Source organism: Mus caroli, unplaced genomic scaffold, assembly GCF_978045245.1.
Source record: "Mus caroli unplaced genomic scaffold, Mus_caroli_1 scaffold_10, whole genome shotgun sequence".
Classification (NCBI taxonomy): domain Eukaryota; kingdom Metazoa; phylum Chordata; class Mammalia; order Rodentia; family Muridae; genus Mus; species Mus caroli.
In genome coordinates, this window is record NW_028227265.1 from 114,637,548 (window position 1) to 114,664,593 (window position 27,046).

The following is a 27,046-nucleotide window of genomic DNA, read 5'->3' on the forward strand; positions in this document are numbered from 1 at the left end:
CCACTCCCAGTGAGATCCTCATTGTCTGATCCATGCGTTATTTAATCCATTCACTCATTCATTCATTCATTCACTCATTCACTAGTAGTGGTTTCATGCACAGTGGATGTGGCTCTGAGTCAGGTATAGGAAGAAGAGGAGAAAAACAAAGCATGTAATCAGCTGATGGGAACCTCACTGAACACTCAATAAGTTCTGGTTGAATAATTAATTGCTGGTCACCAATTTAGCAGATTGTAGGATGATAACAGTTTAACCTTGAAACTGAGGGATAAATAGATGGACTTAGGAGGCTCCCAGCTTCACTTGTCCCCACTTTCACTTGTTGGGGCAGCATTGTTGGAGAGAGAGCTCTAAACGTTCTCTGTAGGTGACACATGTTCACCTTACCTCTGCTCTGAGTCTCCTTGTCCTGGGCCAGCCTGCCAGTGGCAATGCAATGGTGATTGCTAGATGCTGTGGAAAGTGACAGGCTGAGACTTGTACTAGTGTAAGATAGGAAACCATGGGGATGTGAGCATCGGTTAGAACTGTTAGGGTCAAAGGACATAAGCAACAAGAAGACAAGATACTTTGTTTTATCTCTGTTATTTCCACAGCCCTTGGAAGAGCATCAAGCCATAGAGAGCGTAATGCTTCAAGAAGGAAATTAATGTGCAAATAAATAATTAACGAAATAAAGGGATGAGACCATGAGTAATTTGCAGGATCTGATTTCGGGAGGTTTTCATCCAGTGGGAAATCCAGCCCCTCCCTACTCATTTCCATCAACCTTCTTCTTCAGCCATTAAGGTGAGGTGAACATAGGGGCCCCCAGAGGGCGCGAGGCGGCTGGGTTTCCCGCACGGAGGGCTTTTCCTGTGGCACCGCATTGGGCGGAGCCTATGGGCAGGCGCCCAGCCGCTGGACGCGGTAGAAAGGCGGGCAGAACGCAGACCTGGGGTTGGGGCTGTTGCAGTGTCCTCCGGAGCGGTTTGGGAAGGGCACGGGGCGAAGATGGCGGTGGAGCCGTAGGACGCCTTGAAGGTGTTCGTGGCGGTGAAGGGCAATGAGGACAGGACCCGTTTCTTCCTGGAGTCGGCTGGCTGGAACCTTCAGGTAGCACCGCGAGACGGGCCGCTTCGGGCGGGCTGGGGAATGCGGAGTGTGGCGTCTGCTCTGAGATCCCTACTGGGCCAAAGCACACAGTCAGGCCTGCGGGGGTCGCCTGCCACGCGTCGCCGGCCTGGCTTTGAAGTTCATGGACATGGGCTGACCCCGGCCTGCTTTTCAGGGCCTCAGTTTTCTGGCTGGCTCGCAGTTTTGGCGAGACTTTGGGCGCTGCCGCAGTCCGCATGGAGTTATCGCATGGGGGCGTGGCAATCGAGTGCAATGGACTTTCTGGCTTCCAGATGGTGCCCCACCGAGGTTTAGGTGACCTTCAGATTCCACTTCTGCAAGGATGCTGTGCTGGTGGGGGAAACCCTGCAGTGCATCAGCCCACGTCCCACTCGTGCCTAATTGCAGGGAGAAACTACCTGTGGGATTGTGGATACTACCAGTACCCGCGGGATTGGCATCTCTGCACATTTCGTAGTTAACTGTAAAATGGGAATTTCTTAGGACTTACTGCCTTGTTCACTGGCATGTAGTAGTCACCAAGGAATTAATTTAGAAGACAAAGCTCCACCAGGCATGAAATGTTGCACACTTCTGATCCCTAGAGCAACGCCCATCTCTTAGTGCTCAGAAACACAGTAAGTAATGTTAGAAAGAACTGATTGCATAAGTGTCCTTGGCCAACCTACATCTTAGGTAGATGATGATGACTAATATTTCTTGAGTACCTACAACAAGCCAGGCACTGTTTAGCATTACAACATGTCTCATTTACATCTCTCACAGTGCAGCTGAGACTTGGAGGATAACTAACTTGCTGAATAACTCACTAACTACTAATTAAACAGGTAAAGACTAACCCTATCTTATGGATGAGGAATTGGACCATCAAAGGGACACCGCATGTGCTCACTGTGTGAGCTTTCTGATGTAACCATGTCTACTGACTGTAATATTTAAATAGCTTCCCTAACATTAGGGATCTTTATTCCTGTAACTCTTTCAGCACTCTGGAGGCAGAAGATCTCTGAGTTCGAGACCAGCCTGATCTACATAGTTCCAGGAGTAAATAGTCCCTCTTTCAAAAACATAACAAACAGGAAGAGGTCAGATGCTCTTAAAGGCGCTGTGAAGCCTCTGTGCTGAGCAGAAATACGTTAGAGAAAAGCTTCTATCCCAGGAGATCATCCGAACTGAGGCTCTCACCTGTGTGGTAACTTGACTAACAGTGCCAGGACTTGAATGCAGGTTCTCTAAATGTCAGTTTAGTACAACTCCTAAGATGGCACTTGACTTCCCAGAAGCTGGTTATACTACGTGAGGAATACCTTCAGACTGATTGTCCCATGACAGCTCATTTCCTCCTATACAGTTGGTTACCTTTTAGGAGGTGCCTCCTTCACCTCTGTGGGTAAGAGTCGATAGTCTAGGTATTCAATTTCATGAAGGTAAAATCAATTTGTTCTCATGATCCTTTGTACACAATAGCAAGGACTGTAATGAAGAGTTAGTCACCATCTAAAATTTTGGAGAATTTAATGCATCCTACATTATCTTCTGTTGAAATATCCTATTTGAATTTGTTAATCAACAATGTGATCCAAAGGAAAGGACATTGTCATTTCTACCTGAGGAAAATGAAAGGGGAAACCTTTCTTTATTAAGGCACTAATAAATTTAAAACAAGGTACATGATTTTTAATTTGTTGTGCCAGAAACGTGTGTGGAAAAATAGATTATTCTTCTACATAAGTCAAAATCACATCAGTAATTCTCAGTAGGATTAACCTAGGATTATAGAAACTGTAATTAAATGAGCCCTCTCTCTGTGACCTAAAAAGGACACTTGACATTACCTTGGAAAGTTCCATCTGTCTAGGGTGGTAGGCTGATGCTTTAGCAAGTACTAGGAGACCTAGGTGAGTTTGCCATATCCAATTGCTTTTCTTTCATCATGACTTCAAAAATGTCCCATTCTTTCTGATAAATGGCATTAATTTACTGAAGAAAAAAGAGTGTTTTAAAGGTTGGATTTATTGAAACAACAGTGAGATAATTATGAAGCTTTCTGAAGATAAATTGGTAAGACATCCTTGATAATATACACAGGCATATAAAAGAGGCATTTAAATATGTTCCATGGTTTATTTAGACTGCCCTGAGCCATATGGGGTGGTCCAGACAGAACATTAAGAAAAAGACCTCTGAAATAGCCCACCCACACTCTGGAGAAAACCAGGCTTCTGGCAATTGGAAGCAGCTTGACTCTGCATTCCTCATTCCTCTGGTGGAGCTAAAGTGATGCTTGTGGATCTGGGTGGCTAACACCATGGATTATAATTCTCTGACAGAAGATCTGGTACTGGGTTCTGGTGATTTCAGGCGCTCTCTTCCCTGGTTGTAGTGATCAGTTTGCAAGACTTCATCAAGCCTTTTTTTAGGGATGAAGCCCACCTTCAGACAAGACTTTCTCTCACTATTTAACTATCAGAAAACAGACTGACTAGCTCTGGGAGAACCCTCAGGTACTAGGGAGAATATACAGAGCAGTATCTCTTATTTCTTCCACCTCTGACTCTTTAAAGAGCACTCTTAGGTTGCTTAAGATATATTTCCCTTCATGAATCTGAGGCTTTTGTTTCCATAGATATGACGTGAGTGGAAAACTATATTTAATGCAGGAGACAACAAACCTATGAAAATTATCTTTCACTTCCTGATATTTTCTTTCTCTCTCCATAGAGTAGGGGGTTTGAGGTTCACTTGATCTAGTTTTAAATGTTAGCCATCAGCTCCTATATTTCTGTTTCCCCTTTTCTAATGAAATGAAAACAAACAAACAAAAAACAAAACAGGACAAGACAAAAAAAAAAAAAAACCCTTAATAGTTGAGCATCTTTACTTTGTCATCTAATTCTGGATTTCTGAAAATTCACAGTGTAACAAAATCTCCCAACCTGAAACAGACATGGTTTCATTTCATCATGGTTTCCTTCCTGCATTCTACTAGGGGAAGAATTTTGGGACTTTCTGTGATTTCACACATTCAAAGTTTTTAAACATAGATCTTGTTCCCAATCCAGCCCTTCTACTGAGGCTAAGAACATGAGCATCTTTCCCTCCATCTACTCTCCCAGTGTCTCCTTTTGGGTGTGCTGAGTTCAGAAGGTCATCTGAATGTTTTCCCAAATAAATAGTTCTCTAACTAACTAACAACAACAGTCTTATTTCACTAGTTCTCTCGCTCAGAGGATTGTTATCACCAGAAAGTCTTTGATGGCACACCCTCCTCTATCAAAAGGTTTATGGTCTTCTGATTATTCTTCCTTGTCTACTGGTGTCTACTTAGCTTGTAAAAGTATGGCTGCTCTCAACTGTGACTTAAGTATGAAATATACACTGAGCCTAAAACAGAACATTAAAACAAAGTAGAGGTAAAATAAGATAGTTTATATACTGGGTAAATGCTGTAATTATCTGATGGGGATATTTCTGTGATAAAATATGTGGTTAAAATCAATGGACTTTTTATAACTTTAAAACGTGTCTTTCTGAATATTTACCGTTCTCCAGATTTCAATGAATTCTATGTTAGTGAGTCCTAATGAAGTTCTATATGAGCAGGCCTACTAGCTGACCTTAGACCATTACCAAGGGTTGAAAACTACAATCCAGGAATGGCTGCCCCAGCACTGACCCACAGACAGACTCTTGTATATAGAGAGGCATTTAATGATATATTTCTGTCCTTTTATTTTAGAGGAGAATTTGGATCCTAAGGAAGAATACTTTGTCTAAGTTGCACAGTTATGTACTAACAGAACTTATACTATAGCATACTCATCTTGCCTTATGGTCTAGAGATCTTTGGCCCAATGGCCTTTGGAAATTCAGAGATGAAAAAAAAATGGCATTTTATACAATTGCACTAATGATCGTCACAGTGGCAATATTTCACAGTTGGCCAAAAAAAGAACTGCCAATTTATTTCTTTAAGATTACCATAAATTTCTACATTTGCTGTTTGGGTGATGAAAGAAAGTTCCCAGGCTAGCTCATGCACAGGAGGTACACTGTCATCTTATAGGTAGGGTGCTGACAAACAGCTTAGGGCCCATGGTGACAGCAATGGAAGCATAGTCAGTCACCTAGGTCTTCAGAGAAATGAGATCACATGTTCTGCCATTTGCATGGTTTGGGGAGAGAGATGCTAGTTTCTCTTTTGCTTCTAACTAGCTTGGTTGTGGCCTTGATCTTACTGAAATCTGAACAATTGGCTATTACTTTGTAGCTACTCTATACTTTAGGTGCCTCCTAACCTGACTTTGCAAGGCCTTTCACTAGTTACAAATATTTTCTGTTGTTTTTCATTGAAGTTCTTGGAAAATCTGGTTCCCATAGCCAATCATTTAAATATAGGGACCCCTGGCTGCAATGATCAATGGTTAGTTTATGCTTTACTTGTCAGAACAGCAGGAGAGGTTTCATCAGCCATACCTCAGAGAAGGTGTAGGTAAGGCATTGGAGACTATGGACAAGATTGTTTGCTTGCAAGAGGCCACAAGAATAACCACAGTGTTACAAGTTCATCTGCCAAGCTGATTCTGGTTGTTGGATGCTCTGTGCTTTGTTTGTAGTGTTGTTAGTTCCACTCATTCCTTTACGACTTAAACCAAGTCCTATAATTATCTAAGCATCAAAAACACACTGTGTCCTATGTATCCCCAAGGCCCATCCAGACTTGACCCTGAATGAATGAAGGAGAAAATTAGGATAAAGAACACTTTTTATATATTTACTCTTTGGGCACAGAGGGAGTTTTGACTGTATGCTTTTCAAATTATAAATGATGTCACAGTAAGCTAAGCATCTTGTCATTGCCACTTTGTGCCTGTCTTACCTCAGGTAGTTTTGTTCAGGAACAAGAAAAGTCAGAAGTGGAATCTAATTTTTCCCACATATTCATATGGAACATTCATTCACAGTTGGAGCTGACATTGCTCACAATGTTGTTTCGGACCCATGTTGATGTATTTTATTCATATCAATGACTAAAATTTAGAATTATTAAGAGTGAGAAAAGCTGTCTCAAGAATCGAGTGGAGCATGAATAATAGAAGATATCCTTTGCACTGATTGGATATAACTACCTTATTGCTCAAATATGATTGGGTTATTGTGAGACAGGAGGTCTTTGGAGTCCTATGCCAATGGGACCCACGAGTATCATATTAAATTATGTTGAAAATGCTATGAAATGCTGCATAGCATGCTCTATACTGCTGGCCAGTATTATAAAAACCAGACGACTGGGAAGAGATGGAGCTACTATTACCATAGCTGCTACTACTGCTACTACAGCTACTACTACTACTTAAGTTTATGAAATCTATAAGGGATTTAATCAGATGCTTGACTAAGCTTTGCATAACTCTCTGGTTATTAAATGTCATTCCTATTTCCAAAACTGTGTGTGGAGGCAAAAAGTGACACTTATCTTTGAGCCACTGTAAAAACCTATTCAAGTTTAAAATTATCTTCATTTCTGTTTCTTTGCTATGACACACTATAGTATTTGTGTCTGGCATTTGAGAATGGAGCGAAATATATTATGATATTTTGTGTACTGCCCGCTGTATATTCTGTACCCAAGAAAAAGTGAATCCAAACTTAAGTCTTGCACCAAATGCAGAACTCTGAGATAGAGAATTATGTTTCAACAATTCTTATAATACTTCCTCTCTCCCTTCTCTGATTTTCACAGACAAGGCATAATTCCTGTGATTTGATTTGAAAGAGGGAACAGCTCTGTGCTGAATGATGAGATCTGAGCACAGAATAAAATATTCTTGAATTAATTTGTATAATAACTACACTGTAGCTGTCTTCAGACACTCCAGAAGAGGGCGTCAGATCTCATTACAGGTGGCAGTAAACCACCAGGTGGTTGCTGGGAATTTAACTCAGGATGTTCAGAAGAGCAGTCAGTGCTCTTACCAGCTAAGCCATCTCGCCAGCCCCTGGGACTTAACCTCTAACATTTGATACCATGAAGCACAGGGAAAGAACAAACACCATAATCGTAGGCTGGATAGGAGAGGGGAACACAGGCCATTAAGGAAACAGCGTGAACATTGTGGATATTCTATTAGTTCACGGAAATCCTTCAAGTAACTTCATATTTCCCTCCAAGAATGGCCAAACTCTTAAGAATTACATCAGTAATAGTGCATTAAAATGGTAAATTATATTTTCTTTTTTTTTTTCCCAATTTATTTTTTTTAATTAGGTATTTTCTTCATTTACATTTCAAATGCTATCCCCAAAGTCCCCCAGACCCCCCTCCCACTCCCCTACCCACCCACTCCCACTTCTTGGTCCTGGCATTCCCCTGGTTCTTTTTTTTTTTTTTTTAATATTTTTATTACATATTTTCCTCAATTACGTTTCCAATGCTATCCCAAAAGTCCCCCATAGCGCCCCCCCACTTCCCTACCCACCCATTCCCATTCTTTTGGCCCTGGCATTCCCCTATATTGGGGCATATAAAGTTTGCAAGTCCAATGGGCCTCTCTTTCCATTGATGGCTGACTAGGCCATCTTTCGATACATATGCAGCTAGAGACAAGAGCTCCGGGGTTCTAGTTAGTACATCATGTTGTTCCAACAATAGGGTTGCAGATCCCTTTAGCTCCTTGGGTACTTACTCTAGCTTCTCCATTGGGAGCCCTGTGATACATCCAATAGCTGACTGTGAACATCCACTCCTGTGTTTGCTAGGCCCCAGCATCGTCTCACAAGAGACAGCTATATTTGGGTCCTTTCAGCAAAATCTTGCTAGTGTATGCAATGGTGTCAGCGTTTAGAAGTTTTTTATGGGATGGATCCCTGGATACGGCAGTCTCTAAATGGTCCATCCTTTCATCACCGCTACGAACTTTGTCTCTGTAACTCCTTCCCTGGGAGTTTTGTTCCCAATTCTGAGAAGGTGCACAGTGTCCACACTTTGGTCTTCATTCTTCTTGAGTTTCATGCGTTTAGCAAATTGTATCTTAAATCTTGGGTATCCTAAGTTTTGGGCTAATATCCACTTATCAGTGAATACATATTGTGTGAGTTCTTTTGTGATTGTGTTACTTCACTCAAGATGATGCCCTCCAGGTCCATCCATTTGGCTAGGAATTTCATAAATTCATTCTTTTTAATAGCTGAGTAGTACTCCATTGTGTAAATGTACCATATTTTCTGTATCCATTCCTCTGTTGAGGGACATCTGGGTTCTTTCCAGCTTCTGGCTATTATAAATAGGGCTGCTATGAACATAGTGGAACATGTGTCCTTTTTACCGGTTGGGACATCTTCTGGATATATGCCCAGGAGAGGTATTGCTGGATCCTCCGGTAGTACTATGTCCAATTTTCTGAGGAACCGCCAGACTGATTTCCAGAGTGGTTGTACAAGCTTGCAATCCCACCAACAATGGAGGAGTGTTCCTCTTTCTCCACATCCTCGCCAGCAACTGCTGTCACCTGAATTTTTGATCTTAGCCATTCTGACTGGTGTGAGGTGGAATCTCAGGGTTGTTTTGATTTGCATTTCCCTGATGATTAAGGATGTTGAACATTTTTTCAGGTGTTTCTCTGCCATTCGGTATTCCTCAGGCGAGAATTCTTTGTTCAGTTCTGAGCCCCATTTTTTAATGGGGTTATTTGACTTTCTGGAGTCCACTTTCTTGAGTTCTTTATATATATTGGATATTAGTCCCTTATCTGATTTAGGATAGGTGAAGATCCTTTCCCAATCTGTTGGTGGTTTTTTTGTCTTATTGATGGTGTCTTTAGCCTTGCAGAAGCTTTGTAGTTTCATGAGGTCCCACTTGTCAATTCTCGATCTTACAGCACAAGCCATTACTGTTCTATTCAGGAATTTTTCCCCTGTGCCCATATCTTCAAGGCTTTTCCCCACTTTCTCCTCTATAAGTTTCAGTGTCTCTGGTTTTATGTGAAGTTCCTTGATCCACTTAGACTTGACCTTAGTACAAGGAGATAGGAATGGATCGATTCGCATTCTTCTACATGTTAACAACCAGTTGTGCCAGCACCATTTGTTGAAAATGCTGTCTTTCTTCCACTGGATGTTTTTAGCTCCCTTGTCGAAGATCAAGTGACCGTAGGTGTGTGGGTTCATTTCTGGGTCTTCAATTCTATTCCATTGGTCTATTTGTCTGTCACTATACCAGTACCATGCAGTTTTTATCACAATTGCTCTGTAGTAGAGCTTTAGGTCCGGCATGGTGATTCCACCAGAGGTTCTTTTATCCTTGAGAAGAGTTTTTGCTATCCTAGGTTTTTTATTATTCCAGATGAATTTGCAGATTGCACTTTCTAATTCGTTGAAGAATTCATTTGGAATTTTGATGGGGATTGCATTGAATCTGTAGATTGCTTTTGGCAAGATAGCCATTTTTATAATGTTGATCCTGCCAATCCATGAGCATGGGAGATCTTTCCATCTTCTGAGATCTTCTATAATTTCTTTCTTCAGAGACTTGAAGTTTTTATTATACAGATCTTTCACTTCCTTAGTTAGAGTCACGCCAAGATATTTTATATTATTTGTGACTATTGAGAAGGGTGTTGTTTCCCTAATTTCTTTCTCAGCCTGTTTATTCTTTGTGTAGAGAAAGGCCATTGATTTGTTTGAGTTAATTTTATATCCAGCTACTTCACCGAAGCTGTTTATCAGGCTTAGGAGTTCTCTGGTGGAATTTTTAGGGTCACTTATATATACTATCATATCATCTGCAAAAAGTGATATTTTGACTTCATCTTTTCCAATTTGTATCCCTTTGATCTCCTTTTGTTGTCGAATTGCTCTGGCTAGGACTTCAAGTACAATGTTGAATAGGTATGGAGAAAGTGGACAGCCTTGTCTAGTCCCTGATTTTAGAGGGATTGCTTCAAGCTTCTCACCATTTACTTTGATGTTGGCTACTGGTTTGCTGTAGATTGCTTTTATCATGTTTAGGTATGGGCCTTGAATTCCTGATCTTTCCAAGACTTTTATCATGAATGGGTGTTGGATCTTGTCAAATGCTTTTTCCGCATCTAACGAGATGACCATGTGGTTTTTGTCTTTGAGTTTGTTTATATACTGGATTACGTTGATGGAATTCCGTATATTGAACCATCCCTGCATCCCTGGGATGAAACCTACTTGGTCAGGATGGATGATTGTTTTGATGTGTTCTTGGATTCGGTTAGCAAGAATTTTATTGAGGATTTTTGCATCAATATTCATAAGGGATATTGGTCTGAAGTTTTCTATCTTTGTTGGGTCTTTTTGTGGTTTAGGTATCAGAGTAATTGTGGCTTCATAGAATGAGTTGGGTAGAGTACCTTCTGTTTCTATTTCGTGGAATAGTTTGTGAAGAACTGGGATTAGATCTTCTTTGAAGGTCTGATAGAACTATGCACTAAACCCATCTGGTCCTGGGCTTTTTTTGGTTGGGAGACTATTAATGACTGCTTCTATTTCTTTGGGGGATATAGGGCTGTTTAGATCATTAACCTGATCTTGATTCAACTTTGGTACCTGGTATCTGTCTAGGAACTTCTCCATTTCATCCAGGTTCTCCAGCTTTGTTGAGTATAGCCTTTGGTAGAAGGATCTGATGGTGTTTTGGATGTCTTCAGGATCTGTTGTTATGTCTCCTTTTTCATTTCTGATTTTGTTAATTAGGATGCTTTCCCTGTGCCCTCTAGTGAGTCTGGCTAAGGGTTTATCTATCTTGTTGATTTTCTCAAAGAACCAGCTCCTTGATTGGTTGATTCTTTGAATAGTTTTTCTTGTTTCCACTTGGTTGATTTCACCCCTGAGTTTGATTATTTCCTGCCGTCTACTCCTCTTGGGTGAATTTGCTTCCTTTTGTTCTAGTGCTTTTAGGTGTGTTGTCAAGCTGCTAATGTGTGCTCTTTCTAGTTTCCTTTTGGAGGCACTCAGAGCTATGAGTTTTCCTCTTAGAAATGCTTTCATTGCATCCCATAAGTTTGGGTATGTTGTGGCTTCATTTTCATTGAACTCTAAAAAGTCCTTAATTTCTTTCTTTATTCCTTCCTTGACCAAGGTATCATTGAGAAGAGTGTTGTTCAGTTTCCACGTGAAGGTTGGCTTTCTATTATTTATTTTGTTATTGAAGATCAGCCTTAGTCCATGGTGATCTGATAGGATGCATGGGACAATTTCAATGTTTTTGTATCTGTTGAGTCCTGTTTTGTGCCCAATTACGTGGTCAATTTTGGAGAAGGTACCATGAGGTGCTGAGAAGAAGGTGTATCCTTTTGTTTTAGGGTAAAATGTTCTGTAGATATCTGCCAGATCCATTTGATCCATAACTTCTGTTAGTTTCACTGTGTCCCTGTTTAGTTTCTGTTTCCATGATCTGTCCATTGGTGAAAGTGGTGTGTTGAAGTCTCCCACTATTATTGTATGAGGTGCAATGTGTGCTTTGAGATTTACTAAAGTTTCTTTAATGAATGAGGCTGCCTTTGTATTTGGAGCATAGATATTCAGGATTGATAGTTCCTCTTGGAGGATTTTACCTTTGATGAGTATGAAGTGCCCCTCCCTGTCTTTTTTGATGACTTTGGGTTGGAAGTCAATCTTATCTGATATTAGAATGGCTACTCCAGCTTGTTTCTTCAGACCATTTGCTTGGAAAATTGTTTTCCAGCCTTTCATTCTGAGGTAGTGTCTATCTTTTTCTCTGAGATGAGTTTCTTGTAAGCAGCAAAATGTTGGGTCTTGTTTGTGTAGCCACTTTGTTAGTCTATGTCTTTTTATCGGGGAGTTGAGTCCATTGATATTAAGAGATATTAAGGAAAAGTAATTGTTGTTTCCTGTTATTTTTGTTGTTAAAGTTGGCATTCTGTTCTTGTGGCTGTCTTCTTTTAGGTTTGTTGAGGGATTACCTTCTTGTTGTTTCTAGGGCGTGGTTCCTGTCCTTGTATTGGTTTTTTTCTGTTATTATCCTTTGAAGGGCTGGATTCGTGGAGAGATAATGTGTGCATTTGGCTTTGTCGTGGAATACTTTGGTTTCTCCATCTATCTTAATTGAGAGTTTGGCTGGGTATAGTAGCTTGGGCTGGAATTTGTGTTCTTTTAGTGTCTGTATAACATCTGTCCAGGATCTTCTAGCTTTCATAGTCTCTGGTGAAAAATCTGGTGTAATTCTGATAGGCTTGCCTTTATATGTTACTTGGCCTTTTTCTCTTACTGCTTTTAGTATTCTATCTTTATTTAGTGCATTTGTTGTTCTGATTATTATGTGTCGGGAGGTATTTCTTTTCTGGTCCAGCCTATTTGGAGTTCTGTAGGCTTCTTGTATGTTCATGGGCATCTCTTTCTTTAGATTTGGGAAGTTTTCTTCTATAATTTTGTTGAAGATGTTTGCTGGTCCTTTGAGTTGAAAATCTTCATTCTCATCCACTCCTATTATCCGTAGGTTTGGTCTTCTCATTGTGTCCTGTATTTCCTGGATGTTTTGAGTTAGGATCTTTTTGCATTTTCCATTTTCCTTGATTGTTGTGCCCATGTTCTCTATGGAATCTTCTGCACCTGAGATTCTGTCTTCCATCTCTTGTATTCTGTTGCTGATGCTTGCATCTATGGTTCCAGATTTCTTTCCTAGGGTTTCTATCTCCAGTGTTGCCTCATTTTGGGTTTTCTTTATTGTGTCTACTTCCCTTTTTAGGTCTAGTATGGTTTTGTTCATTTCCATCATCTGATTGGATGTGTTTTCCTGTTTCTCTTTAAGGACTTCTACCAGTTTGGTTGTGTTTTCCTGTTTTTCTTTAAGGACTTGTAACTCTTTAGCCATGTTCTCCTGTAGTTCTTTAAAGTCCTTCTTGATGTCCTCTACCATCATCATGAGATATGCTTTTAAATCCAGGTCTAGTTTTTCAGGTGTGTTGGGGTGCCCTGGACTGGGCGAAGTGGGAGTGCTGGGTCCTGATGATGGTGAGTGGTCTTGGTTTCTGTTAGTAAGATTCTTACCTTTACCTCTCGCCATCTGGTAATCTCTGGAGTTGTTATAGTTGTCTCTGTTCAGAGGTTGTTCTTCTGGGGATTCTGAGTATCCTCTGTCAGCAGACCTGTACAGACTAAGTTCGGCGGAGTCCCGGAGCCAAGATGGCGCTCCCTGCAGGGCAGGTCACTGTTCTCCGGCTGGGAGGGTGTCGGATGTCTGCGGCCCCAAAAGGGTGCTGCCTCAGCGGTTCTGTGGCTCCCGCCTGTCCCAGAAGCTGTCTGCCTCTGTGGTCCTCACTCTGACCTGTACAGACTAAGTTCGGCGGAGTCCCGGAGCCAAGATGGTGCTCCCGGCAGGGCAGGTCACTGTCCTCCGACTGGGAGGGTGCCGGATGTCTGCGGCCCCTAAAGGGTGCTGCCTCAGCAGCTCTGTGGCTCCCGCCTGTCCCAGAAGCCGTCTGCCCCCGTGGTTCCCACTCTGACCTGTAGAGACTAAGCTTGGCGGAGTCCCGGAGCCAAGATGGCGCTCCCTGCAGGGCAGGTCACTGTCCTCCGACTGGGAGGGTGCCGGATGTCTGCGGCCCCAAAAGGGTGCTGCCTCAGCGGCTCTGTGGCTCCTGCCTGTCCCAGAAGCCGTCTGCCCCCGTGGTCCCCACTCTGACCTGTAGAGACTAAGCTTGGCGGAGTCCCGGAGCCAAGATGGCGCTCCCTGCAGGGCAGGTCACTGTCCTCCGACTGGGAGGGTGCCGGATGTCTGCGGCCCCAAAAGGGTGCTGCCTCAGCGGCTCTGTGGCTCCCGCCTGTCCCAGAAGCTGTCTGCCTCTGTGGTCCTCACTCTAACCTGTAGACTAAGTTCGGCAGAGTCCTGGAGCCAAGATGGCGCTCTCTGCAGGGCAGGTCTCTGTCCTCCGGCTGGGAGGGTGCCGGAAGTCTGCGGCCCCAAAAGGGTGCTGCCTCAGCGGCTCTGTGGCTCCTGCCTGTCCCAGAAGCCGTCTGCCCCCGTGGTCCCCACTCTGACCTGTAGAGACTAAGCTCGGCGGAGTCCCGGAGCCAAGATGGCGTTCCCTGCAGGGCAGGTCACTGTCCTCCGACTGGGAGGGTGCCGGATGTCTGCGGCCCCAAAAGGGTGCTGCCTCAGCGGCTCTGTGGCTCCCGCCTGTCCCAGAAGCTGTCTGCCTCTGTGGTCCTCACTCTAACCTGTAGACTAAGTTCGGCGGAGTCCCGGAGCCAAGATGGCACTCTCTGCAGGGCAGGTCTCTGTCCTCCGGCTGGGAGGGTCGAATTATATTTTCTTACCTTTCAGAAGCAAATGTTTTCCTACTGTCCCTGCCCAAGAAGCCCTGGGATACACAACCAAAATGGTTGTAGATTATGCCTATGTATCCATGTCAGGGCTGAACTTTTTGGTGTTTCACCAAAACTCTACAAATAACTAAACATATTTAGGAAATTTAAAGGATAGAACCATTTTAAAAAGCAGTCTATTCAGTTTTTCTTTGTGAACCACGAGCAAACTGTGTAGGGCTTGTTTCTATAATAATGATAGAAAATTTACTGAGAGTAATAAAATGATATTTATGAATTATTAAAGTTATTAATAATAAATAAAAATTAGTTACAATCTTTATTGTAAATATATAAAGTAGTTCAAACCACGTAACAATTTCATATAACAACTAATAGAACATTAATATAAAGGAGGTTAAGGACCTCAGAAATCATGAGGACAGAAAGTGAGTGCATAGGCTTTATTGCTGCAGGAAAATCAATGAAGTCTTTGATGGGTGTGGGCTCTGAAACACAGAGCAGAATTCGGGCAGAGCTGCTTTCTAATTGGCAGCTAAAAGACCATAGTAGACTCTTGATTCCATCAATACAGATTTAGGGAAAAATTGTCTTGTCTAAACGCTTTCCGGAAAACATGAAAATCCAAGGATATTGGAAGTTCTTTCAAGGGTCTGGGGACAACATGTCTATCACTTTGCTCCACTGTCCACTATGATCATAGGGTCATAGGAGGTTCTTCTCCCAAGAAGATAATAGCTCCAGACTCTGGACAGTAGACAGTGGATCTAGAAAAATCTGATTAGTTGAAGGATTTGTAATAACATACACCTAGACTTGTATTTGTAGTAACAAATATAAGTGTCCTTTGAAGAGGATCTCTACAAAAATTACATTAATATCACATGGTGGATAAGGAAGCCTAGATGTTGATGGAGCTGCAGAAGTCACACTTAAAGGAATCTATAATTTATAATATACAATTTATAGCCCTGATTATGTAAAATTAAGCAAAGACCTTTTAAGAATCTGTGGAGATAAGTTTGTATATGTATAGGCTTGAATTATTATCTCATAAATGAGTCCTAAGAAACTGGCAAAACGGTGACTCATAGCTGAAGAAGTGATGAAAGGGAATAATCACTGACAGAAATGTGCTGCATAAAATCATGCTTACATCTTTTTGAAATATATACGTGCATTTCTTTCCAAATAACTACTGAAGCATATGTGCATCTCTATATTTTGTATGTATGCATATATACAATAAAGAGAGAGAATAAGAGGGGAAGAACTAGAACCTGAGAATTAAACATTTTCAAATCCATCAACCTCATCATTACCTCGGTCATAGCAGTTATCTAAGACTCCATTTCTCTGTTCAGAAAATGATGATGGAAATCACTTTCTCTCATGATATATGTGTGACTGTATGTATGTGCACACATGTGTACATAGTGTAACTATCAGCCTATGTGCTTTTATTGTGTTCCTCATGAAATTACAAATCCTGCATTCTTTCTTTCTTTTCTCTTCTTTTTTGTTTTCTAGCTTCATTCTGACATTGACTTCGCTGATGGGAACATTAAATACATTCTCTCAGGTGAAGGAGCGGAAACCATTTTTGTGATTGATGACAAATCAGGGAACATTCATGCCACCAAGACATTGGACCGAGAGGAGAGAGTCCAATACACGCTGATGGCTCAGGCGGTGGTCAGGGACACCAACAGACCACTGGAGCCACCTTCAGAATTCATTGTTAAGGTCCAGGACATTAATGACAACCCTCCAAAGTTTCTGCATGAAATCTATCATGCCAATGTGCCTGAGAGGTCTAATGTGGGTAGGTAAGTAATGGTCACCTATTCTATTTCTATCTGGTATGTCTGCAGGTTGACAGGCTGGTGCCTGCCCTTCAACCCAGGAAGCAGAGCTTGTGTTGAATCATTATTGCACATTAACAAGGAAAAAATGCTTTGTTAGATTATTAAAAATTAAAATAGTTTTTCTTCCTCGCACAAAATATCATGATTATGGCTTCTGCTCTTTCCACCCCTCCCAGTTACTCCACACATACCCTGCCATCCAGATGCATCCTTTCTTTTTCTGTCTCCGTAGTAAACAATCAGACTTCTAAAAGATAATAAGAAAAGAATATATAAGATTTAAAAAAAGAAAACCCTAACACATTGAACACAAGAAACAAACAGAAAGGAAGGGCCTGCAAGGAAAAGTGCATGAAACAGATATAGAGACTCAGATTTTCAAATGTTTATATTGGACTGGAGGTTGTAAAGTCAACTATTAACTAGGAAGTCTGGAAGGGGAGGAACGAGATTCAGTTTAGCAAATCCTGACTTCTGTTCAGCTGCGTGAAGTGACACCATTTAATATTTGCTCTTCCTCTGTAGAAGAGCAATAACAATTTCCAGTCTTCAAAGAGTAATGATTTTATTCATCCAATCACTACGGCATTGATGTTGAATAAGTAACAGCAATGATAATGTTTGCTGCTTGGGGCTTCACAGTAATTGATTGCAAACACACCCCAGTGTGTTTAACTTCCCCATGATTAAACTTTGCAAAGCAGTCATTCCAGTTGGTCTTGGATAAATGAGAAACTGAAGCAGAAACAGATGAACTAATTAGTCCAGGGTGACTTGTGTAACTAAAGTCACCCAAAATGCATATAAGGCTGCCATCAACTGATTTTTATGTCAAAGCTGATATGCTTGAAGACATACTGCTTTGCTTGAAGATGGAACTCTAACATCTGCCTCTTGGTATTATTTCTGCTTGAATTTCTAGAATGTGGTCTTTTGAGTGAATCTGATCCATTGGCCCCAAGTGAATCTAAAAGCCATAAGGGATAGATTGTTCATTTTACCAGTGAGAGAAAAACCAAGCACTGATTATAAAGATTAGCTTACTCAAGACAGTCAGCTGTGACTTTAGGGCTCTGAGAGACTTCCAGTCTGTGTGTGGAGCCTCCTGTGACAGAACTGCCATTGCCCTAAGATGACTACTAAGATCTTCTTCTCTTTTTTTTAGATTTATTTTTATTAGATGTTTTCTTCTAGTTTCCTCTCCAAAAGTCCCCTATACCCTCCTCCTTCTCTATCATCTCTATCTCTATTTATTTATCTATATGCATATATATATATATATATATGTATACACACACACACATATGCATATGTGACTACAACTCTCCCTGCTCCCCAGTTCTCCTACTCCCACTTCCTGGTCCTGGCATTCCCCTATACTGGGGCCTAGAATATTTGCAAGATCAAGGACCTCTCCTCCTACTGATGGCTGACTAGGCCATCTTCTGATACATATGCAGCTAGAGACACGAGCTCTGGGGGGTACTGGTTAGTTCATATTGTTGTTTCTCCTATAGGGCTGCAGACCCCTTCAGCTTCTTGGGTACTTTCTCTAGCTCCTTCATTGGGGACCCTGTGTTCCATCCAATAGATGACTGTGAGCATCCACTTCTGTATTTATCAGGCACTGGCATAGCCTCACAGGAGACTGCTATATCAGGGTCCTGTCAGCAAAATCTTGTTGCAATAGTTTAGAACACCCAAGATACAATTTGCAGAACTCATGAAACTCAAGAAGAAGGAAGACCAAAGTGTGGATACTTCCTTCCTTCTTAGAAAGGGGAACAAAATACCCATGGAAGGAGTTACAGAGACAAGTCTAGAACTGAGACTGAAGGAAGGACCATTCAGAGACTGCTCCATCTGGGGATCCATCCCATAAGATCTTTTTTTTTTTTTTCCTGAGAAAAAGCCAGGCTGAGTCATTGTCTCCTTCCTTCCTTTAACTTTTCTTGTCTGGTCCCTGGACTGCTCTATCCTCAGATGTGAATTCTAATGAGAAGAAAGGATGGAAGAAGCAGATGTACTACTCATCCAAACTGATAACCCAGGTGGACTTTTGCTCCTTACAGGACACTTTGGAGCCTACAGCAGTGCTCAGACTTTCTACTCTATCATATGAATTTATTGTCTTTATCATCAGAAAGCTGTGTGAACCAGGGCTCCTTTGTATCCCTTCCTAATTTATCATTTCGTCAACTATGAAATCAAGATAATAGTTACTAATGAGTTCTGGGTATATAGGTCAAATATTTGATAACTCCTTCAATATTAGAATTTTTCAGTTTTAGAATTTTTAAAAATTCTTTAAAAAAATAGAATTCCATTAAATTATAAAGATTTATAACTTTCTTAGCATTCCATGAAGTCTTTCTCTGGTATAATACCCACTTTCTAGAATAATCCCTACTTTGTAGGAAGACGTTCACAAAAGACAGTGGGTATAGAAAATTGATTTTGAAAAAGAACATTATCTTGCGTTTCTCATAGAAGTCACCGAAACCCCTCGGAAGTAAAGGATAGCTACCTGTAAGTTGTGTAAACAGGTTGTGTACCCTGCCAGGAGGACCTCCCTCCCACCATTCTGCTGAAATGTCAAAGGGCTTGATTCTTGCTAGATGTCCCTGCAAGATAGATTCCCAGCTGTGACAATAAACAACATGAAAAAGGGATTTTAAGATCTCATATTTCTCATCCCAAATCTTCCCTCAGACAGTGCCTGACAGAGACATCCTGGATAATTGCCTCTTCCCTCCTTCCCTCTCTGTGTTGAAGCTCAACATGGCATGTCTCAGATGCTTATGGTGACAATAGAGCTTATAAAGAAAAAAAAGGTCATCCCATTCTTTTATCCCCTGATTTTCATGTCTTCTGACATAGGAATGTCTTAGATCCCATTGATCCCTCACTGACCGGTCTGTGACGTGGATACCAGACACTACAGAGAGAGAAACATGTAATTTTCATGACATTGGGGAACAGCATTCTATAGAATATTTATAGCCACAAATTAATTAAAATTTAGTATCAGAAGTAATTTTCTTGCATGCAAAGCAACAATGAAATGATATGTTCATTGTCACAGATGGGAAAGTGCCCTCTATCCTTTCATGAAAAGCAATTCTTCATTAATTATCATTTATTGCACTCTCCGGAGAGATTTTTATTTGATTATGTGATATAGTAAACATTGAATTCACATGGTTCTGAGTATTTGACAAGAATGTTGATATTATGTTAAATAGCAAACCAACCAGGAAGAACTGTGAAAGTAGAAAGTTTCGTTTTAAACCTTAGTTTGACCTTGCTGATAAAAAAGAAACAGAAGAAGGAAACTACAGAGGGAAGAATGGCAGGGAGAGGAGTGGTCTGCACTTGAACTATAGGACAATGAGATCATGTAGAGTCATTGTGAGCTTCATTACAGGTCTTCATTTTAAATGAAATTCTGTAAACAACAATGAAATTTGAAAAGTTTATTGGATGTTGCTAATTGCTCCCCCTGACCCCCCTTTATTTAGGAACATCAGTTATTCCAAGTGACAGCCTCTGATCCAGATGATCCCACCTATGGAAAAAGTGCCAAGTTAGTGTATAGCATCCTTGAAGGACAACCCTACTTCTAGGTGGAGGACCAAACAGGTATGGTCGATTACATCATCTTTGTAAGTCATGACTTATTTTAAACAAGGAGTCTATGCCTTGTCATTTAACTGCTTTGGCTCTAAAATTCCATAAATTAAAATGGAACTAAAGGGCCACTTGGCAGTTAGTACGAGATGGCCTATGTATGTTCTGTGTATATGGATGAATGGAATAATACACATTTATTGGAGTATCAGATGATAATTACAAATATTTAAAATTAAATTTATGTATTGGAAATGCCTTGAATTGTGGATCTATATTAAAAGGGTCGAAGGTTGTTACAAAGTAGTGTTAGCTTTTAAAACATCCTTGGAAGACCACTGGATAAACTAAGAAGTGTCAGGAGTAACTGTAAATGTTCACCCTCCTAGAAGATCCAGCACATTCCCAATCTCCTGCTGTGAACATAGGTTCCCAAAGGATGCTGTAAAATAAAGAGCAGACCAGTAAAGTCAGTGAGTCAGAAACTAAAACAGTGTTTCACTTCATTGATACTCATTTGATTGTCAACAAGAGTGAACACTACAGTCTATAACATTGCACTCCGCAGTATTACACTTTTCCTGTCCACATAATACATTCTGTACTTTTGAAAGGTTTTCATACAATTTGCAACTTTTACATGAATTCCTAATTTAATATTTTTTATTTGCTTTCTTAACTCTCACCTACTTATATGTTAATTCATTTTTCATTTCCTTGCTTCAAACAACAACTTGTGGAGTTATTATCTATGGTTTCCTGGAGATCTTTGCTTTTAGTCTTTGGGTAAACTAAGGATAAATGTGGGATTTCATCTAGACTACTTAAAATAGTAAAAACTCTAGTCTTCTTTCTCTCAGGGAACCAAGGCTGGTGACTACCAATTGGAACCCATGAAACTAACCAATAAGGAAAATGATGTCTCATAAATCCTAGGGTGTTGCAAAGAAACATCTCAACACTGGTCTCAGTGAGGTGTAATATAGCCCAGCACTTCTTCCTTGCTCTTTGTATTTACACTACAAATGTTACTTTAGTCAGTGAGTGTAAAAGCTTCCATACGATCCCTAGAGATGTAAGTAAGCATATTTTTATGAACATCATGTTTCAATATACAGAGGTCATGAATAATTCAATCCTAAATTTATTTCAGTAACTGTTTTTCAGTTACATGTGATTGTCCACTCAGTCTTTGCACAAGTTTTGTTCATCTTTTTAACTCCTCTGTTCACTCACTCAAAAAATTAATAGTAGCTATTTAATGTGTTCAAAAAAGTTTATGCCTCCTCTGTAAACCTAATATGAGATGAAGAGATGTTTCTTTTCTTGTTTTAAAAAAAAGATTTATAATGTTTTTATTTATATGAGTACACTGCAGCTATCTTCAGACACACACTAGACGAGTGCATGGGATCCCACTACAGATGATTGTGAGCCACCATGTGGTTGCTGGGAATTGAACTCAGGACCTCTGGCAGAGCAGTCCGTGTTCCTAACTGCTGAGCCATCTCTCTAACCGCATAGTGATGTTTCTACTAGTTTTATATAGGACTTGATTTCTGAAGCCTTTTGCCAGAAGTCCCCAAGTATAGATTCAGATATGACTTATCACACAATAGGCTCTTGTCATTCCAGTCTTCAGGATTCTTGTGTCTGATAGGGAAGACATTGTTACTTGCATGCAGAGTGAAAAAAAAACTAATTAATATGTTGTAAGTAATTTTTATTATTTGCTTGATGATACATAGGTGTTATCTTGGACACTTTCTGTTATGTTTGCCATGTTAAAATGACTTTTCTTTGAGCAGGCTATATTTTATGTATCTTAAGCTTCCCAGGATGTAACATTTTTTTTTAAATCTTGTCATAAATGAATATTTGTGATTTTTTTAAATTTTCGTTTGATAGGTTTCATCAGGACTGCCCTTCCCAATATGGACAGAGAAACCAAGGAGGAGTACCACGTGGTGATCCAGGCCAAGGACATGGATGGACACATGGGTGGACTCTCAGGGACAACCAAAGTGACGATCACTCTGACTGATGTCAACGACAACCCAGCAAAGTTTCCACAGACTAAGGAGTCAGAGCTGGTCTTTGCTAATGACCACTGCTCAGCGAGAGCCTCATCTTTTCATTCACTCCTAATTTACCCAGCTTTCAAAAGGAAGAGTCTAGAAATCCAAGAACCATTTTCATGATTCCTGCAAAAAACTAGAACAAGATAGCAAAGACTTAAAAACACACAGAGGAGAGTTAAACAGTATAGAGATCATGAGAGGGAAGGAAGTCATTAAAAACTGTGTAACTCTAGAGACCAGAATATCTGAGTCTTGAGGTATTTTAATTCTTAGGTATTAATCGTAAAAGGCAGTCATCAATTAACGTTCTCCTGTCTCAGTGTTCTTCACTGATGCTAACAGAATCGTGATCTGATGCTTACCTTCCATAAAAAACTCCCCCACATCTTCATGATTGCAAGTAACAATCACTTATTTGTTTCTTGACTTTAATTTGTACAGAGCATAGGAGAAATAGCTACTCTGTTGTCACTCCAGCATCAGCTGGGCACAGTTCTCCTGTGGCAGAAAATCCCACTTCTAAGGTCCCTTATAAGAATGGCAAATTGAGATTGGCTTGTGCTTCCTCTCCACGTGGGCCTTTCTGTGGCTGAGTTCTGATCATGAGAACTCCGTGACCACAGGAACCAACTACTTTGCATTTTTTGAGCTGATACCAGAAGCCATGAGACTTCTTTCCCTGTAGCCTTAAGGCTGCCAGCATAGCAGTAAAGCTCAGCCAGACCTCACAGTTCTATGAGAGGACCATAATGAAACATTGGAGGGGCCTGTGGGATAAGAGCTATACTTGCATACTTTTAGAAGATGACACCCTAGCATTTAACCTAAATATAATCTTTGTTCAGATGAATCCAGCTAGTGCTAATTTTTATATCATCTAAAAATAGGCAATAATTGTTCAGCCATTGTTATTTTGAATACTGTACAATATTTATGAAGTTACTGAGGGAAAATAAAGTTATTTGGCAGTTGAGGGTATATAATTCTTTTACAGAAATCCATGGTTAGGTTCTTAGCAACAATATTATTGGCTCTGAACAGCTGAAATTCAGGGCCAGGAGGACCTGTAGCCTTCTTTTGGTCTCGGTTGTATCTGCATTCCTAGTCACAGAGCCACATAGACACAGGCATATGCATACCTAAAAATAAGATACATCATTAAAATGTTTAGGTTTACTATTTTCATTAGGTGTTTATGAGTGTGTCTATATGTGGATGTTTCCTATCTGTAGATACCCACAGAGGCCAGAACTGTCAGATTTCCCTGCAGCTGTAATTATGTGTGAATGTAAGCTGACTTGGGTGGGAATTACCAAACTCTGGCCAGTAGGAAGAGAAATATACGGTCTTATTTCTGAGCCATCACTCTAGCACCTAACAAAACAGCTCTTTGGAGACAATGGTATTGAAATATTGAAATTAGTGACACCTGCTAATTTTAATATCTGATCACTAATGTTATAAATATCTAAAAAGAGCCTATGTTTTACAGATATAATTGGCTCCTAGGGAAAGGACATTGAGGGGACTAAAGAATTTCTGGAATCATATTTTAATGTGTATGTGCAAAGGGGAGTACAGTGTTATAACACAATAATAATGACTCTGAGCTTTCCAGTAATGACAAAACACCCATGGCTCCAGTTACAGAGAACTTTCTGGTCTCTGCAGACACCCACATACACATGGTGTACACTCAAAGACAGACAGACAGACAGACAGACAGACACACACACACACTATAAAAAATAATAAACCCAAAGGAAGTCAGTTACGTATACCAATTAAGGAGGCACTATGGTTATTCGAAGTTACCCAAGATGACAGTCTACCAAATGAAGATATCATGGTAGAGGATCATGAGACATATTATTTCTTGAGGACCCCAAAAGAGATGGGTATTCGTTGCTATTCGTTCTCAAATGGAAAGGTATGCATATTTGATAATATTGAGGCACATACAACATAGTCAAAGCTGCCTAATCCATTTGCACAATGTACAATTGTTCCATATGCCAGAAAGGTAGGCAGACAGACTCATTCATGGATGTCCACTATTGCCCTTTTTTATAGAGAGTGGTATAGAAATTTTATATTTCAGTTTTAGTATTTCACAGTCATGGGCTTGAATGAGATTTGGAGAAAATTACATTGCAACAGATCTTCTGAACATTGTTATACATTGTACATTTCTACAGAAAGTCACACTCACTGTGCCTTGACTGTGAATACAATACAAGATTAGGTAGAAAATGAGTACAGTATAATCACGAAAAGAATGCAGCACTGCAGCATATAATAGCTACAGTAGAGGAAAGGAAGAGTCTAGGGGAGTCACCTAATGCCAGTGGGCTGAGCACTGCAGGAGAGGGTTCAGCCCATGCATAGTGTGTCTTAGACAGATTGCTTTTCAAACGTGTCAAATGATGGTGCTACAGCTCATTCCTCTACTGAAAACTGTCCAGTGCTTTCCCTAAATGGAACTCAACCTCTTGTCCTTTTTCAGCCATGCCTGTTTGCATGCCTTCTTGCTATCCTGTACATTTTCAGAATCTTCAGAATTTGTAGCCTCACCTGAGGCTTTCTGACATTTGTTGTTCCTTGTACTGTGACACTTATTGCCCACATATTCATACACTTGTCTTGCTCATTTCCTTCACTGAAGTTCAGATTTCCTCCAACGAAAGTTTTCTGTCTCTACCTTGTCCAAAATAAATCCAGATTTCCTTCTCATGTACACATACTTAACCATGATAGGAGTCCACTCACATACATTGTCGTAGAAGAACATATCATCCTCCATCTTCACACTAACTCATATAGAGCATAGTCACATACATAACTGCACACTCATTTGTGTAGTTTAAATGCTTACACACACACACACACACACACACACACACACACACAAACCCCACTTCCCTTTATCCCTTACCATACAATACTACTTAACCTATAACATCATAGTGTATCTAGATATGTTTTGTTTTCTCTATTTTTTAATGTCATGTTGAGAATTATAACTCTTCCTCTACTTAGCTTCAGAGCTAAAAGAGTGTATAGCATCATTTGCATTCATAAGAAATAAATACTATAAACATAAATATAAATATGCATGCGTGGCACCATTCTTCATTTCTGAAAAATATAAATATAAATGGAGTTGACTGTCTAAAAGCTTCCAGAGCATTCCATGCTTAACCTAGTGCAAAGGATGAAGAGTAAGATGAGAGAGAAATGTCTCTTTGCTCAAGAAAGATTCTTGAAAGATTTGTATTTGTCTCTAAAATATACATGAAGTGATGAACCTGTTTAAGCAGAGGGTAAATGTACTCTTCTGTGGCTGCTTCTCTTTGAGCAATTAGTTCAAGGAATCCTTGGCATTACTTTGTGGGACACCCTGAAAAGGAAGCCTCAGGTGTTCCAGCATGTGGACTCTTCCATAGGACCTTGTCACTGTTTTCCTTTCTCTCATGTAGCAGTTGACTTCATCATCTTACCAGGACCCCAATAGTGTTTTGTCATCCTGTAAGGAACACATTCCTCCTGCACGCTGGCCATCTGGGATCCTCTTCCCATCCATCCACTTCACTTCTGCATCTACCAATAGAAAGTTCAATTTTAAACCCTTTGAGAAATTTACTGGGATTCAATGAAATCTAAAGTCTTACAGCTGCCAAATAAAAAGGGAAATAAAAGTAGATGTCTTCTTCTTCCAGGCGTGTACCAGATGTCTGTTTCAGAAGTAGCTGACCCCAGGGGAGGAAGTAGGAAGGGTGAAGGCTGAAGACCCAGACATTGGAAAAAATGGCTTAGTCACATATAATATCATTGATGGAGTCGGCATAGAACTGTTTGAAATCACAACAGACTATGAAACACAGGACGGTGTGGTGAAGCTGAAAAAGGTAGGTTAGAGAAATCAGCCATGTCAGTCATAAGGTCTGTGTTGCCCAGGCAACCTAAGGAAGACAGTGGACTACTGGCTAAGAAATGTGTCTATGAAAGACAGAGAGAGGACTTTATCAATTTGTGGCTAAGGCCTGAACTCTGAGGATATAAGAGAAATCTTTTTCATACTGATGTTGCAGAAAGTGCTGTCCAAAGAGCAGATTATACCTTTCTCAAGTTTCTAGCTTGTTCTTCTGTATTTTGTCAAAATGATCTGGTGGGAGAAACAACAAATTCATGAACCTGAGTTTGAGAAAACCAACTTTGATTTCAATGAGGTCTGTCAGACTAAGTCAGGTAATACAGAATATACAGTGGTCTTATTTCAAACATTTCTAGTTCACAGCACTGTGGGATGTTTTGTAAAATTTTAACTAGTCTCTGTTTTACTCTTTTTTCAAATCTGAACTTGAAGTAACAATAAACATTCTACTTCCTTATTAATTTAAACTCTCTTCAGAAATGAAACATATCCCTGCATGAATTAATTATACAGAAGAGTATATTGTTCGTATATTGTTTCCTTTTGTTTAGTTTTAAATAAGTCAATCTCATATTTACTCTATAATGACTGTGGAGCAGAAATAACCTACCTCTCATTCATTTTTTTAACATGACAAAGTCATGAAATAAATAGATAGTTCCAATGATCAATAATTCTTCAACTTAATTTTGTCATTGAGACTCTGACCACCTCAGTCACAGTCACATAGATGCAGGTGGATTTCAAATATAGATGCTATTGGAAGTGATGTCTCTCTTAAGACATTTTGGAAGCAACTGAGCCAGAAAGTCAGATAATCCTCCCTTTGAAGTGAAGAAACAATTACAGTACATTCTAAAGCTCTTCCCTTCTGATTTACCACTTGAGAAATCAACACCTCTCTATCATCCCAGAGTATGGAGTGTTAAGTGTGAATTGGTTGAGGGGGTTACCTTGGTTTTCATCAGGCATTCCTTTTCTGTAGCTCTAGTTCCAGAGAATCTAATGCCATCTCTGGCTCCCTCCTGCACTGCATGCCCATAGTTGCACAGATAGATGGATAGAGAGGTAAAATACCCATATGCATACAATAAAAATAAATA

At 40.2% G+C, this 27,046-nt stretch overlaps 1 long non-coding RNA gene across 1 annotated transcript; it reads left to right on the forward strand.

The window, feature by feature from the left end:
• Positions 1-878: 878 nt before the first annotated feature.
• Positions 879-27,046, forward strand: LOC147002515 (uncharacterized). Its single transcript, XR_015048688.1, has 4 exons — positions 879-1,098; positions 15,961-16,259; positions 19,820-19,940; positions 21,837-27,046. It is a non-coding gene; the product is annotated as an uncharacterized LOC147002515 (long non-coding RNA).